The 16,963-nt window shown below is 39.8% G+C and overlaps 1 protein-coding gene across 4 annotated transcripts in view; it reads right to left on the bottom strand.

The window, feature by feature from the left end:
- The window catches only part of U2SURP (U2 snRNP associated SURP domain containing), a 221,630-nt gene that overhangs the window by 70,001 nt on the left and 134,666 nt on the right, over nt 1-16,963 (bottom strand). The window lies entirely within an intron of this gene.

Raw genomic sequence — 16,963 nt, 5'->3', positions numbered from 1 at the left:
GAGGGGGAGGGGAGTATGGAGAGTCTCCCCACAAACACAGTTTAAGAAATAGTAACAAAGTTAAATTTAACACCTTTAAAGAACTTAGGGTGAATGAACCAAAACCACCCACCAAAAACATCAATATGCATTAACCTTATGGAGTTCAGAGTGCCTTTCCCATTGAAGCACTCATCCTTCAATCTACTCCCTTTTCCTTTTTTTTCCTTATCGACAGCATAAAACTTTCAGAACTGGACACTGAACTCTGATCCATGGTATAATACAGGCAAATCCCAGGGTGGGTTGTCAGGATACATATGCTGTGTTAACAGAAAGATTATCAAAGGTAAGTACCTAATCTGTTACACAAAGCATACAAGTCCTGACAGTAGTTGATGTATCAAAGCAATCTCTCGATTCTAGACTGGGACAGATGAGTTTGCCCTTAACACCAAAGGCCCAAATTCTGTATCCCCTCTCGCTGCTACATCCACTCTATAAAACCTCATACATGTGTGAAGAGTGGACCATGTAGCTGTCCTACAAATTTCTTCAGGAGAAACTGCCCATTTCTTCACCCACAAAGATGTTACACTTCTGGTAGAGTGCACTCTTACAGAGATCAGAGGCTGTTTGTTTCCCACAGCCAATGCATGTCAAGGATGTAGCCATACGAATCCATCTAGCAAGGGTCGACTTTAATGCTGACTTGCCTCGCTGAGTCGCATTTGTTAAAACAAAGATGATCATTCGCCATTTCTAGATATCAAAGAAGAGATCTCACATTCAGTACTTTCAACATTTTGTCCCTCTTCTGGGAACCTGTGGACTGAAAAGCGGGTAACCCGACCTCAATTAATATGAATGCCAAGACCACCTTCAGTAAAAATAAGAGCATGATTTGAAGCACTACTCCCACTTCCATAGTTCTGAGAAACGAATCTATGCAAGACAGTGCCTGTATCTCCGAGATTCTTCTCACAGAGACGATGGCCACCAAAAATATTTTCTTCACTGTTAAATTCAGCAGAGACACCTCCCACAAGGGCTCAAATGGCATCTTGCTGAGGCCCTTCAGCACGATGTTCAAATCCATGAGGGAAACAATAGCCTGATTGGCCTAAACGGTCTCAATCTGCCCATATCCGGATGCAAAACCAAGGATCCACTTTCCAAAAGGGCTCTAAAGCATGAGAGATTTTTAAAGGCATGGTTTGAATCTATCAGTTGTTCCCCACAATGCAGCGAGTCCAAGAATCACTGGGTAGGAATGTATTATATTGCTAATTGAGCAGGGTCAGTTTTGGGTATCTGATCTTTACTTCCAATCTTGAAGTCACAGGGATAAATAAAGTATTTCATTAGAAGGATAGGAAAAGGAATGAGGTTGTGGAAACATGGAATTTCATGAACTGGAAATCTCTCTTAAAACTTACTTTTTCTTGGCAGCTATGGTATTGAGAAGGGCTACGGTCAGGGATTTAATTGAAGGCGAATGGAGAGTTGTACTGTTCAAATTCCACACAAAAATTAAAAATATTGCTCCCGGGGGCGTGGCTTGGTCACGCATGAAGAAGGTTGGGTAGTAAGTGAGCTCCGCGTTGAAAGACATTGAAAGTATTATGTCACAGGAAATTTTAAATTTTTGTGCGTTAATATTGGATAAGAGTGTGGGATGGCGTCGGGGAAACAAAATAAAAATTAGTTTGCAATATCCGGGAGTAACAAGAGAGCGAAGACAGAGCAGGAGTTGACTCTAAAGAATGGCGAGACGGAGGTTATGAAGGAGTTGAAGGAGATTAAGGAAATTGTATCGAGTATAGCAAAGAAAGTTAACAATTTAACTGAGGAAGTTTCAACATTGAATAAGAAAATGGAAATGCTAGAAATGAAATCTAATAATATCGAAGACAGAATGGTCACTGTGGAAACAGAAATTAGCCATAGCAAAACGGACCGAACGAAAATTGAGTTACTTATTCGTGAATTGGAGGACTGCTCAAATCGTGAGAGGAGGAGTAATTTACGTTTGCTAGGGCTACCGGAAGGGGCGTAGAAAGGAAATGCGATCTCCTTTATTGAAAATTTACTACCTAAAATCCTTCCGATAAAATCTAAGTTTCCTATAGAAGTGGAAAGAGCACACAGAATTCCTGCGAGGAGGTCAGAAAAGCAAAGGGGACCTCGGCCACTAATTTTTAAATTATTAAGGCATCAACAGGTTTTAGAGATCTTTCAATTGGCAAAGCAGAATAAAAATTTAAAATATCAAGATGCCCATATACACTTTGTACCAGACTTTGCAAGGAACACAGCAATAAAAAGAAAGAGCTTTTTGGATCTTAGACCCCCAATTGAGAGGGATGGGGGCTAAATACGGTTTAATTTATCCTGCAATCATGAAAACTACTATTGATAATAAAACAATCACTTTTGATGACCCAGAGGAATTACAGAACTTTATCCAATAGTAACTCCTCTCAGTGAAGATTTAAAGGAGGGTTGTAGTTTTTAATTTTACTATTCTTTTTGGTTTGTTTTGTTATTGAGGGAGCATCTCTTTCTGAGGATAGCTAAAGGAATATTTATATGAAATTTATATGGAGTATCTTTATTGATTTCTAAAGGTAACGATATAGAATGTTGACAGCTTTATTTAAATGGTCTGATTCAACGGTCCCTGCAAATAGCTCATCATATTGGGAGTAAATATTCTAAAATGGAGTATTGACAACTCCAATACTGTGGATTCACCTTTTACATCTGGAGTGAATTGATGGTACTGTTCGGTTGTTATGCTAAGCGTACTCAATGTGGAAGTTTTTGGAGACATGTTACAAACTAAAACTAAGGCTCAGCAGAGCTGAATTACTGAAATGGTGAATTTTGTAGGATTTCCACCTTTATGGCACTGTAAACAGTTACTGTTGCTAAGGGTGATCATGGAGAGGTGGATATTAGTTTCTTTCACCAGAACGAGATGAAAGATTTGACAATGTTAAATATCTGATCTTTTTGTCTTTGATAATGAATCTTGAATATCGCCTGACAGCGGAATAAGCCCTGCAGCACTCATTCTCCCAGAATTACATGGGGGAGAAATTTGATACTTCAATCCATTACGCAAGTTCCGGGTGGCGATATGGGCTGTCCTTGCTTATCAATGGATTCAACCAGTGACAAAGGAGGTTTTGATGCATGGGGTGCATAAGCTGATCGATTCCTGGGCTTTCCGCATCTTTGGCCATTGGGTGAGGAAGGGTGAGCAGCAAAATCGGGCAGCACTTTTCCAAAATGCACCCAAGGCCTTTATGTGATTCCAGCCAGTGAGAAAGAGGAGAAGCATGAAGTAATAACCCGATATTGAAGAGTGGACAAGGAGTGTCTCACAGTACCTTCTCCTGTACGCACTGTGGATATTTGCCTTTATATAAAATGACTAATATTATTATATAAGCTTATGTTGCAACATTGTCTTTGGAGAGTTATGTTGGTTCATTAAAATGGGTTACAGCTTGCAATGAACTTAGATTTATGTTTAGATATTTACTAGACAAACTCTCATAAGTATAAATCTTGTCATATAGACGCTGTAATTCCTATTCTGGCTTGGAATATTAGTTGGGGGTTTGTTTTTTTTCTCAATTGTCTGAGGGATTTTTTATTCCAATGGGTCTTTCTTGGTAAGATTTAGGATGGCAGGATTTAACATAGCAAGTGGGTTGGGTTCATGTCCCTTGTCTTTCACAGTCAATTATATCATAATGGTGGCAAGGAAAGGGTACAAGTTTATGGGCTTTTTGGTCTTTGAAGGATCTGTTATCTAAATAGGTGAAAGTTGTTCAGCTTTTACTATGAATTTTAGAATATAAATAAAGATCTACTGAGGAGAATGAGTAGGTTTTGTAAAGGTTATAAAGAGGACAGGAGAACAAAAATAAAATGAGTTATAATAAAATATTATATTTATACTTCATATAATTACAAAGGATGCAGTTCTAGAACGTGGGATGGTTGTTTCATTAAGATGATTTTTATAATGGAATGGATTAAGTTAATTTAGGTTAGTGATACTTATGGGAATCTTTTGGTTTTCTGAATTTTAAAAACAGATCTAATTTAAGTTAAATGATTCATTCGGTTGAACTATATTATATTATGTATTGTATTATATTCCTTGACTGATTGATGCTAAATATTAATCTTATCCTGATTTTAATGTATTTGAAATGGAATATAAGAATTTAATAAGTACATCTTATGTATAAACATGAAATGATTTAATTAATTGAATCTTTATTCTGTATGATATAATATAATTGATGTTCGAATTAAAAAGGGGAAGGAAAAAGGGGCATATAGGGTTATTAAACTGTTATTAATATGTGATTTATGAAATGGATTAGTATTAGAATGATTATATATCATAAATATTTTTTGTGACTTAATTTAGAATGTTGATTTTAAGATAGTCTTTGTGGAGTCTATTATTGCCTAATCTAATATGTGTGTCACCAAGTTAACACTGTTAAGTATTTAGGGAGGGTGGGTTTGGGGGTTGGGAGGGTTGTGGGTTTGGGGGCTTGTTGGATTTAGGGGTAATGAATTTTAATAGATGGGAGGGTATACTTATTAGGTGTGGTGGTGTCTGGTCATTTCATTCATATCAAATTTATATATTGGTTTTTATTTGAAATTTTAGATGGACGTTAAGGTTTTGTTTTTTTTTAAACTTCAATGGCCTAAATCATCCAGTCAAAAGGAGGAAAATGTTAGCTTTCCTTCAGAAGCAAAATGCGGATGTATATTTTATTCAAGAGACACATCTGTCATTAATAGAATCTAAGAAACTGATAGGAGGTTGGGTCTCTAAGTGTTTGTTTGCCCCAGCAGTGGGAGAAAAGGCTGGGGTTGCTATTCTAGTTAATAGGAAGTGTTTAGCTGATTTTCAATTAATTGCTTCGGACCCTTCAGGAAGATGGGTACCATGTTAAAATGGTTATGGGAAATACTACCCTGGATTTATTCAATGTGTATGCTCCGAATTCGAATCAAATTGAGTTTTTTTTAAATGTTTACAGCTGTTATTACTACCACTGGCTGCTTCTAATTTAGTAGTGGCTGGAGATTTCAATGCTGTAATGGATCCAATTATTGATAAAAGACCAAGTAAAATTATAAAATCATTAGGGCTAGATAATTTAATACAATCTTGTGATTTAATTGATATATGGCATATTCTTCATTTTAATGATCGAGAATTTTCCTTTTGTTCACAGTTCCATAATTCCTTTTCAAGAATTGATTAAATTTTTGTTTCTAATAGCATAGTTCAGCGTGTGACGAAAGCCATTATAGATCCTATAGTTTTGTCTGATCATGGTGGAGTGTGGATTGAGTTGCAATCTGATGAACAAATTTGTCCTAAACCAGTTTGGAGATTTGATAATGCTTTGCTTGCTGATTTAAAATTTCTTGAAGATTTTAAGTTAAAGATGATTGAATTTTTCAAGATTAATACCTTTGATGATATAAGTATTGAAACATTATGGGATGCATTTAAGGCAACTATGAGAGGAAATATTATTTCTTATTCGGCATATATTAAAAATACTTAAAAAACAATTTTCTGATTTAGAGAAAGAAATTAAGTTATTGGAAAACAAATTAATTAATAGGTGGGAACAGCATACTTTACAAATCTTATTAAAAGCAAAAGCCAAATATAATGAGATATCTTCTCAATTTGTAAAGAAAGAATTGTTTTCTCAGCAAGCTCAGAATTATGGTAACTCAAATAAGGCAGGAAGATTACTAGCAAATTATCTTAAAGCAAAAAAGAGGAAAACTAAAATTATTGCAATTAAAGATAAACAAGGAGTTACACACACTAAAATTGAACATATTTTGAAGCAATTTCTTACTTTTTATAAAGAATTGTATTCTTCTGAGTCTTATGAAAATAAAGAACAGGATGGTTTAGAATTTTTAAATTTACTTATTGGACCGAAGGTTCCTGATCATATAAAAAGGAGTTTAGAAGATCCTATATCTTTAAAAGAATTAGAAATAGCATTGAAGTCTCTTAGAGTTGGATCCGCTCCAGGTGGTGATGGTTATACTGTTGAGTTTTATAAATCATTTCAAATTACTCTTTTGCCATATTTGTTAAAATTCTATCATTATCAACTGAATAAAGGTTGTATTACAGGTACTATAGCTGATTCTTTAATTATTGTGTTGCCAAAACCAAACAGAGATTCTACTTTGGTTTCAAACTACAGGCCTATCTCGTTAATAAATGTAGATGGAAAATTTATTGCTAAAGTATTGGCTTTGCGTTTGGCTAAAGCTCTTCCTTTTATTATTGATACTCACCAAACAGGATTTGTTGCTAAGAGACATTCTTCGAATAATACTTGGATTAGCTTTTCACTCTCTAAATTTAACAAAAAATATGAAGGATCCAGCTTTTCTGATATCTTTGGATGCAGAAAAAGCCTTTGATCGAGTTGAGTGGACTTTTTATGTACCAGGCTTTAGAATGGTTTGGTATAGGTTCTGGTTTTATTCAAATGATTCAGACATTGTATAGCTCTCCTGGTGCAAGATTATATATTAATAATAGTTTGTCAGATCGATTTAACTTGCTAAGGGGGGTTAGACAAGGTTGTCCTTTTTCTCCTTTGCTCTGATGTTGTTCTTGAACCCTTGTTAATAGCCATTAATCAGGCAAAGGGGATACGAGGCATTCCTTATTCGAATTGGGAATATAAACTCTCTGCTTATGCGGATGATATACTGCTTTATTTGAGGGAACCAGAAATTACCATTCCATGTTTACTTGAATTAATAGAGAAGTTTGGAAAATTTTCTGGATATAAGATCAATTGGAGTAAGTCTGAAGTTCTTCCGCTCAATGTTCACTGTACCAAAGGATTATTCGATTCATTCTCATTTGTTTGGAAAGAAGATGGTATAAAATACTTAGGTATTATTATTAAAAATTCAATAGAGGATATAGTGAAGGAGAATGAAAAAGTTTTATTAAAGAAAATAACAGAGATGTGTGAGCAATGGAATCCTTTACATCTTTCTTGGTGGGGGAGAGTTCAAACGATTAAAATGATGATATTGCCTGTGGTTTGTTATCAAATGAGTATGATACCAATTTTTTTCCGGGGTCATTTTACAAAAAGTTAAATGGTATTCTTACTAAATTTGTTTGGTTGGACAAAAGACCTAGAATTGCTTTAGTATCTCTACAAAAGACAATTGTGGAGGGAGGGGTAAATTTTCCAAATTTTTTTAGGTACCATCAAGCCTATATTTTAAGACAGGGTATGTATTGGATCCTCCCAGATCTTATGGAAAATGTCCCAGATTGGTTATATTTAAAATGGCGGCTCCTGTTTCCTTTGCATTTGTCTCATCTTATTAGTATAAAATTGCCCAGGAAATATAAAGAAAATAGAATTTTACTTGATACCTGGAGCACTTTACGTTATGTTAGTAATTTCTCACCAAATCCAATTTCTAAATCATTAAATCAATCCATTTGGCTAAACTCCAAGATTAAAATTGGCGGATTTAAAATCGTTTGGAAGCATTGGATTATTGCAGGTATGCGGACTTTAAATGATGTTATTCTAAATGGGTCACTGCTTAGTTTTTCACAATAGCAACATAAATATGGTTTAAACAATTCACAAAATTTTAAATGGTTGCAATTGAAGCAGGCTATTCAGGAGGGGTTCCCTGAATGGAAAGTTCTTAACTCTCAATATAGTTTGGAATTCCTGTGCTTTCAGGCGGATTTCTTGGGTCACCAAGCCGCACATTGGTATAAATTGTTGTATGGGTATTTGAATAAAAAACACAAAAACGGTCTCAGGGATATTTGGAGCATTGAGATTGGGCACCAAATTTCTGCCTCTCAGTGGCCACGATTTTGGTCTTGGAGAATAAGAACTACAAGGTCAGCATCTATGAGGCAGACTTGGTTCTTTTTGTTGCATAGAGCTTTTTGGACCTCAGTTCGTTTACAGAAGTTGGATAGCTCTAGGTCTAACAGATGCTGGCATTGTAGTTTAGAAGCTGGGACTTTAGATCATTTAATTTTTTTCTGTCCCTATATAAATGCCTTTTGGAAGTTAATTTGGTCCCAAATTAATTCATTGTTAGAAAATCATGTTGCCCTATGAGATTTAAGAGTCCAATTTCAGCAAATAATAATAAACTTTTACTAATACTGACGGGGGTTGCCATTCAACATATTACTGGAAATTGGAAGGATTATACTAAACTATACCTTTTCGTGGAATTCAGTCTGTCATATTTATAAAATGGAGAGAGTGCTTGCTATACAGCAAGGAAATTATCATAATTTTAAAAAAATTTGGGGGTCATTGATTACATATTCTAATGATCAGACACCTTAAACACCTTTTTATTATATAAGGATATAAGTAGGGTGGGATTGGGATATATGATATTTGTTTTAATTGGATTGTTAATAATGGATGGGATGGGTGGGGAGGGATTCTTTTTATGCTTTTGATGATTTTAAATAAGAATGTCAAGTGATTTGTAAAAAATTTTTTTTTTGATTGAATATTATACACTCGTTGTAAGATATGAAAACGAATAAAGATTTAAAAAATATATATATATTGCTCCCCATTATATCCCACAGGAGGTAGAAATGGGCACTGGGCCATTTGAGCCTAAAAAGTTAACACAGCAGCAGCAGCAGTAAGAGGTGGCAGGAGATCATAAACAAAGTTAAAGGAAGGAAGAGATGGGACCTATTTCATCTCAAACTCTGTGTTTCTTGCTTTGGCTCCTTGGCATGCCTCGTGTTTAATCGCTAAATCCTTGTTCTTGGCTTTTAGTAAAACTCTGCAGCTATCTCACAGATATTAATTCGGCTCCCTGAGCTGGATGATTGTTCCTTGGCGACTGAAGCAATATCATGTAGGCAGCCCAAACATAGTGGCTTAGTATAAGTGCATACCTTCTAAGCCCTGGTTTACTCTAGACCAATGTATCGCAAACTGTGTGCCACGGCACACCAGTGTGCCTCCTGAGATTTCTGGTGTGCCACAACACACTGGCGAGGAGGAGAGTCGTCCATGCCGGCTGCCTGCCTACAGGACATGCCTCTCGTGGCACAGCTGACTCTCCTGGCCAGTGTCTCTCCTTTTCTCCGCACACCTCCCGGATCACTGTAATGGTGGGGTGGCAGCCAGATGGGCCTCCACGCATGCACGGACGTTGACACGATGACATCACGCATGCATGTGATGTCATCGCATCGTCTTCCGGGTGCCTTCTGGCTAGGGCACTGGTTTTAGTGTGCTGCTGGCTGGAAAAGTTTGCAAGACACTGCTCTAGTCATTAGCCATCTACAGGATCAATACGTTAAGTGCCTCCATAGAGTAGGTCTATTTTTAGCTCTATTCAAACTCCTATTCGATGATGCTGTAGGTCAGGGGTGTCCAACCTGTGGCCCGAGGGCCGCATGCGGCCCCATGAAGTATTTTGTGCGGCCCCGGTCGAGGGTGATAGTGTTTTCCTCTGCTGCCCCCAGGTGTTTATCGGCTTGCCGGCTCCCTCCTCTGTCTTGCTGCAGCATTTGCGTGTTTGTGCGGCCCCAGAAACATTTTTTTGGGCCAATGCGGCCAAGGGAAGCCAAAAGGTTGGACATACCTGCTGTAGGTTATTTCCTCTTTAGGTTTTTTTTGGGGGGTTTTGGTGGCAGTATGAAAAAAGCCCTCTTCTTCCAAGTCGTCAAAAAAGGAGAGGAGGGAAACAAAACAATCTGGTAATGGTTGGGAAAACTCCAGAGCATAACCATCCCGAATCACTTCTAGGACCCACTGATCCATGATGATCTCAGCCCACCTCGGTAAAACTCCCCCTGCCTGGCTCTGAGGGAAGGACCGGCACCAAGTCATTGGGCCAGGCGGGCAGCGGAGGAACCCCTGGAGGAGTCACAACACCACCACCCCCACCCCCCCGGTGGGCCCTCCCCCAAAAGGACTGCATGTGTTGAAAGAAACATCTCCTGGAGGGAAACAAGGATGCATCCTGACCAGAGCAGAACCTCCAAAAGTTATACGAACGCCCTCAGGCAGAACCAGCTCGCAAAGCCTGGCGCATTGGCCCTACGGTAAACCAGGCATTTTAGAGTCACTCAAAGCCTGAACCAGCTTATCTAACTTCTCCCCAAAAAGAAAGGAGTCCCGAAAGGGGAACTTACTGAGCTTAGTCTTAGATGCCGCATCCGCCAACCCCAAAGCCACAGGGTACGGCGGGTAGCTACTGCAAGAGCCATGGACTTAGCCGAGGCACATAAAAGATCATACACGGCATCAGAGAGATAAGAAGTGCCTAGCTCTATTAGAGAATCATGTGGCATTATCGTATGACACAGTTTTATTTGGTATGTCTATGAGAGCCAAGAACCAAATATCTTCCAATAATAATAAACTTTTAATGATTCTGACAGGAGTTGCCATTCAACAAATAACGCATAATTGGAAAAATTGGAATAGACTAAATTATAGTTTTTGTTGGAGATCAGTGTGTCACATATATAAAATGGAAAGAAAATTAGCTGTTCAAAAAGGATATTTTAATAAATTTAAGGATGTGTGGGGGTCATTAATAAATTATTGTAATGAATAGATATCATTTTCCCCTGATTAACATATATGAAAAAATGGGGAGGGGGGTTGGTTTCTGGATTTCATTATTTGTTATGAAAGGATGGCAGAATTTACTATATTATATGTATTATTTAATAGTATTATGGTGGGAGGGGAGGGGATAAATTTTATTTATTGAAAATGTTTGTGGAATTTCAAGTGATGTATTAGTCAAATTGTTGTTACTTTCTGTGTACTTGATGTTAAACATAAAATGAATAAAGAATTTTAAAAAATGAATAAATAATTTTTTTTTAAAAAAAAGAAGTGCCTAGCTCAATCTTAGCCACTTCCTGATCCACTAAGGACCAGTCAGCAGACTCGTGGTCAAGAACTTTCCCAGACTACCGGAGAAAGCCCGGGCCACTAGACTGCCATAAATCGCCACCTGGACAGTCAGGGCAGCTACATCAAAACTTTGTTTAAGCAAAGCCTCCATTTTACAGCCCCAAACCGCCTTCAACCGGCATAATATGTCTGCTCGCGATAGCCGAGACCCCGGCATCAACCACAAGAGACTTAAAGGTATCTCTATCGCCATCAGGGATGGGGTAGAGCCTTGTAATGGACCATGCCACGCGAAAAGGCACGTCCGGAACTTTCCACTGAATGTGCACTACATCCCAAGTATCCTAATGCATAGGGAAAGAGTGGGATGCTGAACAGATCACTCTCAGGAGATGGTCACATGAGCTTCCTCTTCAAAGTGTAAAATTGAAGACACCTGAAGAATGAGCTCCTGCAACTCTTCCCATTGAAATATGCACACAACAGATGCATCTTCACCAACCGGCAACTCTAAATAGTCTTCATCCAAAAAAATCAGACCTCCTGATGGATCTGTAAGGTTCGCCCCAAGATCCCATTCCTCATCCAGAGATGATCATCCATAAAAGAATCTTCGTCCCAAGATGCCTGTGGCCGCTTGGACAAAGGCTGAGGGGGTTGGACAGGCAGCCTTGAAGAGACAACCCCTCCTCCCCGATAACTCCGAGACCCCCAGCACCAAAGCAGGACCCCCAGCAACCTGTAAATAAACCTTGCACAGCGACAACACAGCATTTATGTTAGAAGCAAAAAAACACACGCAAGACCTGTACTTGCCTTTCCAAGACAGGAGGAAGGTCGCATGAAGCTCTGGCCAAATTCGATGTGTTTCCCACCAAAACTGAGGGAAGGGCCATCACTAAACTTTTACCAGAAAACATACACTGCACCGAAGGCATAGCCGACCCCGCTGCCACAGAAAAACCGCCAGCCCCAGCTGCAGGTGAAACAGAATCTTCAGCCTCCCCGGTGGACTACAACGCCGAATCCAACAGACCACAGACAGCAGAAGAAACCTCAGAGTAGGCAGCAGGGGAAGCCTGAGGCTTACCCCCGACGAGCGATGCGCAAGCGAAGGAGAACCCGGCACGCCAACACCCAAAGTCAGATCTCCTTCGAGGCAGCCGAAACATTTTGTGCAGCTACCAGTCTCATCCACTGAACAGCGCTCACAAAAAGCACACAACTTTTTTGAAGTGCTCATAATGAAAGCGCCAAAAACCCACACACAACGCCATGTAAAAACGGCGTCCTCAGGCCTTTCCTCCCCCCCCTCGAATACAAAGCTCCTTTTATTTCTTGTGTCTTATTTTCTTTATTTCTTCTCACAGCTAACCAACTGTATCAAGAAAACAAGCAGACCTCACAAGCACTCTAAACTGTAGTCAGTTCTGGTTTTGGTGGCAAGGTATACAGTTGAGCTCCTCTAGATTCAGAAAAAAAACGGGTGAGGTTGGGAGAAATGGGGGGAGGGACTTGATCATTCCGAGTGTGACACCCCCCGACGTCGGTAAGGACTCCCTGAGAGGGTCCCCCAAGCTCAGTCCAGACAAAGGGACAAGAAAGATTCACTAACCAGATCCAACAGGCCTTAACAAACCTCAGCACAGACTGCACACAGACCACTCCACCTGTTGGAGACTGAGAAAAGACTTGTACTGATGCCATAAATCAGTGCATCAGTCTCCACCTGCTGGCAGAGGAGCGTAAACTCATCCATTTCTGTGCCGGTCTGGATAAAAAGCTGTATTAAAGAAAGCATAGTATCTTATGTATGTTATGTTCCAATCTGCTTTTATTAGGCTTTTCACATGTATTATGCTGCCACAGAGGCATATACAGTTGGTATATTTTATTTAATTTTTTTTGTTTTTTATTGGGGGGGTTTAGCCCAAAGTGGTTTTAGTAAAGCAATCAATATCTGCTAGTGGTGTTGCATAGCATGTGATATCTTCAAAACAAAGGAGAATGGAACAGCGAAAGAGAAAGCTGATATTTATTTATTTTTTGAAATTTTCCAATATTCCAAAAGCTAACTGAGCTTATCAGAGATGTTCAGCAGCCTTGGCTCTGTCCCTGAAGGAACCGTGTTGATTATTTTTTTCTTTTTTAAAATCTGAAACTCTAACCAGAGGAGATGAGACTGTTAATGGCCTCTTGTCCTTTATAATCCAACTCTAAAACAATTCAAAGGTAGATGATTCAAACAAGGACTTTGGTAATTGGTAAGTTGAGGATCATTAAAAATTCATGGACAGGAAATGCAAGATAGGTAATGGAAGATGTAGCACATAATTGAAGAATAGTCAGATCTTCTATTTGTTGTTTAGTGGCAATAAAGTAGATTTACTTACCTGAGGTTGTTTGTTTTTGGGTTTTTTTTTTTTAATTTTGATAAATATAGTATTTTGCTGGAAGCATAGGTATTGAGGATAAGAGGTATCCTAAATGATGCAAGAAGTGTTATATGGCGATTGCCTTGGGCAGAATATACTAAATGCTGTTGCAGAGTTTGAGAAAAATAACTAAAGGGCAAGGATTAATGAAGACTGCTAGTAAATAATGGGTCCAAATGTGAATCTCAACTATACAAAGTAGGGTAAATATAGTCAATTACTGATATTCAATTCATTAAAATGCTATACCAAGAATACCATAACATAAAATTAATTAAATATTTAATGGATTGATTTCTTTAATTCAATTTATACCTAAAAACTAACAAAATTTATTTCATCTACATTTAAAATCTACAACATGTAATACAAAGTGCAATTAATTTTATGTTTTGGTATTCTTGGTATAGCATCCAAATGTGAATCTGCTAAAATTATATACAGATACGGAGTATCTAGAGCAGTGGTCTTAAACTCGAACCCTTAGTGGGGCCACATTTTGGATTTGTAGTACTTGGAGGGCTGCAGAAAAAAATAGTTAATGTCTTATTAAAGAAATGACAACTTTGCATGAGGTAAAACTCTTTATAGTTTATAAATCTTTCCTTTAACAGTTAAAGGAAAGATTTATAAACTATAAAGAGTTTTACTTTCTGCAAAATTGTCATTAACTATTTTTTTCTGCGGCCCTCCAAGTACCCTATTTTTTTTGCAGCCCTCACATTTAAAGTTTAATAGCTTTCCTTTCTCAAAACTGACACATTTCAATCACTATATTGAAAATAAAATCATTTTCCCTACCTTTGTTGTCTGATGACTTAATTTTTCTGTGCATTTAACTATGTTTCCAGGGTCTTCTTGTCCTTTGACTGTTTTTCTCTCCATCTTCACTTACTGCCTTGCATCCATCTTTGGCATTAACTGCTTCCTTTTCAAAATCTATGTTTCCATGTCTAACCTTCCCTTCTGTCTCTTTCTTCTTCTGTCCCTATTTCCATGGTCTGACATCTTTTTCCTTTCTCTCCCCTCCTTCCTTCCTTTCCCCTGGTCTGGCATCTGTCTCCTTCCCTCCCCCAACTTTTTATTTCTTTCACCCTGCCCCCTTCTTTCTCTCTCTCTCTCTCTCTCCGTGCCCCCTTTCTTTCTGTCTTTCTCTCTCCATGCTCCTTTCTGTCTGTGTCCCATCTCCCTTCTTTCTTTCTGTCTCTGTCCCCCCTTTCTTTCTTTACTTCTCCCTGCCCTACCCCAAGCCACTACCATCGGGGAACAGGCCGCGCCGAGGTCTTAACTCTCCCTGCTTATCTTTCCCAGCACGGAGCCAACCAATTCTCGCCACCCAACGTCAATTCTAATGTTGAGGAGGGACTTCCGGGCCAGCCAGGCAGCGATTGGCTGGCCCGGAATTTCCTCCCCGACGTTAGAATTGACGTCGAGTGGCAAGAATTGGTCGGCTCCGAGCTGGGAAAAATAAACAGGGAGAGTTAAGACCTCGGCGCGGCCTGTTCCCTGATGGTAGTGGCTTGGGAGAGGGCAGGGAGAAGTAAGACCTTGGGCGCTGGCCTGTTCCCCGATTGCGGTGGCTTGGGGGAGGGCAGTTGGAAGGGAAGTAGATTGGAGACCCCTGCTTTAGTCGAGGACAGATTGCGGGCCGCAAAATAGTCCCTGGGGAGCAGCATGCGGCCCGCGTGTTTGAGACCGCTAATCTAGAACAAGTGTGAATGTGTGTGATGTAGGAGAAAGCAGCAGAATTTATGGCTACTGGAACAAGGTTTTCTCACTGGTTGTTTTACCTGCTGATGGTGAAGATATACCTGAAATGATATGAGCTACGCTTTTGAAACTGCTGCATGTGAACTCTGCTATTTAACATTTGTAGCCTGTAGAAAAAGTTGTTGAAGGGCTCAATATAATGGGGTGAGAGCAGTAGCCACTAAGCTCCCCACCAGCAGCACTAAAGCTAGGTGTGAGAGGGCAGTAGAAGCTGAGGCAAATGTAGCCCTGATGTAATTTCCACTGAATCGACAATGATGAATTGTCAAGGCAGCACCTGACCTCTTGTGGGGGAGCTATGCCCCCCAACTCCCTCCAAGATCAGAGTGCCTCCCCTGCAAACCCAACCCCCCTCTTAAAAAGTTTGCCGGCACAAGCAGCATCTTGCACCTCCTGCTTGCGCCGGCCTTGGCTCCCCTTTCATTACATCCTGGTCCCACGACTAAGAAGTGACATCAGAAGGAAGTCAAGGCCAGTTGTGCAAGGGGTACAAGATGCCGGCAAACTTTATGTGAGGGGTGGAAGCAGAGAGGAAGAGAGGCACCAGCAGGAGAGGGAGAGAGGCATCGGAGCGAGGGAAGGAAGATAAGCACCAGTGGTGGTGGTGAGTTAGAGAAGAGGAGAAGCACCAGCAATGGGCGGAGGGGGGGAGGCACGGTTCATTGCGGACAGGACGATTCATCATGGCCATGATGAAACAACCTGCAATAAATCGTCCTTTTATGGATATAGAGCGAGTATGATGATGACAAACTGAAAGAGAGAGGAAACAGTGGCAGGACCCTAACTTTTGATTTGACCACATTAGTGCCCTGCTCTTGACATTTAGATACAGGCTGGTAATTCACTACCAGATGTATTATTTCTTCCTTTGCTGAACAAAAAATGTGTTGTGAGTTTTGAGTTCTGCACTCCCAATCATTTTCAACAGTTGAGTCCTATGATAATCTTGCTATAAGTATCACATGAATTACCAAGTTTCTGAGGGCCAGAAAAAAAGCAAATGGAGGACCGGGTTCTGGCAAGAGGTCTGCACGGGGGATGGGGATTGCAGGGATCCCCCCAGGTCTATGGATCTCCCACGGGGATCTCCCCCCAGGCTCACGGGACTCCCACGGAGATGAAACCGGGGTTCCCGAGGCCTGGAAAGAGAATTAGTAGAAGACAGACAAAAGCAGAAACTGGGACCAAGATGATGGAAAAACAAAATGTCCCACCAGCTACAGCAAGGGAGATGTTCATTTTGAGGGGGGCTATAAGCTCAAAGTGGGAGGTCCAGCCCCCTCTCATGGTTATGTAACCAATTGTGTTTAGTACAAAATGAAGTACTTGCTGAGTTTGTTTTGGGGTTTCCAGTAGAGAATGACACGTGACAAAATTCATTACCGTTCCCGTCCACGCGGATAACCGCGGGAAATAATCCCATGTCATTTTCTAGTGTCTATTTCAACCTCAGTCCTTCTACACCGGCATTCTTCAAAGCAAAGCTTGCGGGTCAATGGTTGTGGTCATTCATACTCTGATTCTTCCCTCTCTCCTTAAAGAATGACATGAAGATGGTTTCCCGTGGTTATCCGCGGGGACGGGAACGGTGATGAATTTTATCAGCGTGTCATTCTCTAGACTTTCCAGTTCAGTTTTGGCACATTTTTCTTATGCAACCATTGTCCTGAAAAGTGCCTCTCTCAAATCTGCTTTAAATGATTTTGATGCTGTATTGTTTATTTACTAATTGCTGCATTAAAAATCATTTGTGAATCTAGGAAGGACCTCTCA

This window comes from Geotrypetes seraphini, chromosome 9, assembly GCF_902459505.1.
Source record: "Geotrypetes seraphini chromosome 9, aGeoSer1.1, whole genome shotgun sequence".
Taxonomy (NCBI): Eukaryota; Metazoa; Chordata; class Amphibia; order Gymnophiona; family Dermophiidae; genus Geotrypetes; species Geotrypetes seraphini.
This window is presented reverse-complemented; position numbering and strand designations above follow the sequence as displayed.